Source organism: Arachis hypogaea, chromosome 6 (assembly GCF_003086295.3).
Source record: "Arachis hypogaea cultivar Tifrunner chromosome 6, arahy.Tifrunner.gnm2.J5K5, whole genome shotgun sequence".
Lineage (NCBI taxonomy): Eukaryota > Viridiplantae > Streptophyta > Magnoliopsida > Fabales > Fabaceae > Arachis > Arachis hypogaea.
The window spans coordinates 55466028-55470018 of NC_092041.1; the positions used below are offsets into that span (position 1 = coordinate 55466028).

Below are 3991 nucleotides of genomic sequence, written 5' to 3' on the forward strand. Positions count from 1 at the left end.
GTTTGAAAACATGGAAAATGAGCTGTTCATCATGTATTCTCAAAATTAGCTCTCCTTGTTCTACATCTATGAGCGCTCTAGCAGTGGCTAGAAATGGCCTTCCCAGAATGATAGGGTGTAGGTAGCTTTCCTCCATGTCCAAAATGACAAAGTCTGTGGGGAAGAAATAATTTCCCACTTTCACCAGCACATTCTCAACTACCCCTTCAGCTTGCTTCTGAGTTTTGTCAGCCAGTTGTATGATTACATCAGTGGATCTCACCTCATTCAGTTGTAGCCTCTTCATAAGAGTCAGAGGCATCACATTTATGCTAGCTCCTAGATCACAGAATCCTCTGTCAATTTTTGTTTCCCCTATGATGCAGGGGATATGAAAACTTCCTGGGTCTGTTTTCTTAGAGACTATGTCCTTCTTGATGAGGGCACTGCATTCTTTGTTCATTATTACAGTTTGTCCTCCCTTCAAAACTCTTTTCTTGCTCAGCAATTCCTTCAAATACTTGATATGTGTAGGCATCTGCTGGAGAATCTCAAGAAAGGGAATATTGATATGGAGAGACTTAAATGTCTCTAAAAACCTTGAATATGTTTTCCCTTTTTCACCTCCTCCTAACCTCTGAGGAAATGGTGCTTTGGTTGGTATGTTTCCAGCATGCCTTTATTTTGCAGTTCCTTGGTTTGCTCAGTTTCACTTTCCTGCTTAGCTTCTTCCACACCTTCCTTCAAGATTTCTGGCTCCTGTTCTGAGGGTCTGATTCCTTCTTCTTCTGAGACTTCCTTCAATATGGTGATGGCCTTGCATTCTTCCCATCTCACTCCCTTTTGTTCCCCTTTAGGATTCTTTTCTGTGTCACTAGGGAACACTGCAGTTGACTTGGGGGCCTGTTGAGATAGCTCTCCTACTCGAGACTCCATCCTCTTGAGTTTTTCACCATGGTTCCTTAAGGTAGATCTCACATCATCCCTAAAGCTTTTCAACTCACTTATGTCCTGACCCATGTTTGCAAGCATTCCTTCTATCCTGTTTAATTGATCTTGAAATTGTTGGTTCGGATTAGGTTGGGCAGGTTGATTATTTTGGCCATGATATGGTGGTTGGGAGTAAGTGTTTTGTGTGGCTTGGTATGATCTTTGGTTGGAGTTTTGGTATGTGGAATTGTTATGTTGGTTGGGGTTATAAGGTTTGTGGTTTTGTGGTTGGGTTTGCTGGTTTCCCCACACAAAGTTTGGGTGGTTTTTCCAGCCTGGGTTGTAAGTGTTGGAATGTGGATCATATGGTTGCCTTTGTTGATTTCCCACATAGTTGGCCTCTTCCCAATCACCTCCTTCAGTGCTTACTTCCTCTTGATCTTGTGTGTGTATTGCAGCCACTTGATTTGTTTCTAATTTCCTGGTGAGCTCTGCTAGTTGCTTGGCAAACACCTTGTTTTGGGCTAGAATTGTATCAACATGGTTCAGCTCCATGACTCCCTTAGTGTTGTGTCTCTCTGAGCATAGTAGTACTCATTTTCAGCCACTGTCTCAATCACTTCAATGGCTTCTTCCACAGTCTTTTTCCTGTTCAATGAACCTCCTGATGAATGGTCTACAGCCTTCCTTGATTCATAAGAAAGTCCATCATAGAAAATATGCAATTGCACCCAGTCATGGAACATGTCTGGTGGGCATTTCCTTGTCAAATCCTTGAACCTCTCCCATGCCTCGTAGAGAGTTTCACCATCTTGTTGTCTAAAAGTCTGAACCTCAAATCGAAGCCTATTGACCTTTTGTGGGGGGTAGAAACGTGCCAGAAACTTACTTTCCACCTCATCCCAGGTTGTTAGGCTCTCCCTTGGGAATGATTCCATCCACTTAGCTGCCTTGTCCCTAAGTGAAAATGGGAACAAGAGCAGTTTATAGGCATCTTCCTGGACTCTATTGGACTTCACAGTGTCGCAAATTCTCAGGAATTTTGTGAGATGTTGGTTTGGATCTTCATTAACACTCCCACCAAATGAACAATGATTCTCCACCAGTGATATTAGCTGTGGTTTGAGTTCAAAAATTGTTGGCCTGAATGGGTGGTTTCTGAATGCTGCTACCACAATTCCCAGAGGTTGGGTTTATGTATGAACCAAGAACCCTCCTCTCGGGAATGGCATTGTTTCCATCAGCTCTCTCATGGTTGTGAACTTCTCTATCCATGTTGAGATCTAGAGCTTCCTCAAAATTGTCCTCAGATTCTCCTTCAGATTCTTCTTCTCCCAGTACTCTTTTCCCTCTTGCTTCCCTTCTAGTTTATGAAGGGTCCTCTCTGGTTCGGTATATGGAGGAGTTGATGTCTCTCCTCTCCTACCTGTCATACAAGAACACAGCACAGGCAACAAACAAGTGAAATACTCTTGGTTAATGGAAGAGTATGGTTAGAGCAGTTGAGGAATTAATTCAAATAGTTAGTGAGTCAGTGAGTTAGTTGCTTGAATTTAAAGGCATAAAGAAAGAAAGCAAGTAACAGAGTGCAGAAATTAAAATTCAACAAGTAACTTGAACTGAACAAAACAAGAAAAATGCTCATCTAGTTAACTTCCAATTTGAGAATTGTCAATCGAAAACCAATCCCCGGCAACGGCGCCATAAACTTGAAGCTACGATTTTAGGAAATTGCACGATCGGCAAAATTCCTTCCGGCAAGTGCACCGGTTATCGTCAAGTAAAAACTCACAATAGAGTGAGGTCGAATCCCACAAGGATTGGTTGAGTGAGCAATTCGGATTAGAAGTGTGTTCTAGTTGAGCGGAATCAAGATTTAGATGAGAATTGCGGAATGTAAAATTGGCGGGAAACGTAAATGGCAAGAAATTGAAATTGCGGAATCTTAAATTGCATGAATTAAAGAGCGAGAAGCTAAATTTCTGAAATTAAAAAGGGATCGGGGTGATTGCATGAATTTAATTGCAGAATGTAAAGAGAAAGTGGTAGATCATAATGGGGAATTCATTGGGTTTCAGGAGATATTGAGATCTCCGAATCAAAACATTTTTATCCCTTCCTCAACTAATGCGTTCATTAAATTTTGCTTGGCAATCTTATATGATTGGATCCCAATCCCTTGGCTCACCAATTCTCTCTAAAAACAAACAAATTCCCAATCCCTTGGTTTAAATGTTCATAAGAAGAGATGACGCTCGATCACTGATTATACCACACAGTGTCATGAACCACAATTTGGTAGGATTACATGTCACAATATCCATCCAAACCCCAATCCAATTCACTGTGAGAAAGCTTCTCTAGCATGAATCCTCCATTCCTTTTCCAAGGTTCCGAAGGATTCCAATTATGGATAGTTTCTTTCCCAAGACAACTAACCAATGGAATTAGATCGAGAAGCTTTCTAACAAAAATTCAAGAGAAAAGATTGAAGAAGAAGATAAAAACTATTATTGAATCATTGAATTACAATAGAGATCCCTAACCCAGTGAAAGGGGGTTTAGTGAGTCATAGCTCTGGATTCTATTACAAAAAGTATGAAAACTAGAAAAATGATCCAAATTTTTTTTTACTAACTTAAATTCTATCCTATTTATACACTTTCTAAATTGAGCTTCTGTTGTGTTTCTTGGGTTTTGAGGCCTTTCCCTGATTTCCTTTTGCTTTGGGTTTATGATCCATAATCCTGATGAGGCTGCTGATCCAATTCTGTAACATTCATTGAGCCAACTTAGTGATAATCAAGTAATGACACATGACTCAACAAATTGAAATTCCAGACTCATCAATTCTTCAGGCCCAATCCCATAAACCATGATATTCAATTGGGTTTCATACCAGAGTACGTTTAAGTTAATGTTTGTGCTCAAATGCTAACTTAAACTACAATATCTTTGGCCCAGAAACCTTTTCAAATAGTGGCGTTTAAGTTGCAGTTTAAGCTTAAACTGCAACTTAAACGCCAGACACTTCCAGTGATGCCTTTTGTGGAAGCACGTTTAAGTTCCAGTTTAAGCTTAA

At 40.3% G+C, this 3991-nt stretch overlaps 1 non-coding gene across 1 annotated transcript; it reads left to right on the plus strand.

The window, feature by feature from the left end:
* Nucleotides 1-1653: 1653 nt before the first annotated feature.
* Nucleotides 1654-1757, plus strand: LOC112699587 (small nucleolar RNA R71). The gene has a single exon (XR_003152533.1). It is a non-coding gene; the product is annotated as a small nucleolar RNA R71 (small nucleolar RNA).
* Nucleotides 1758-3991: the final 2234 nt, after the last annotated feature.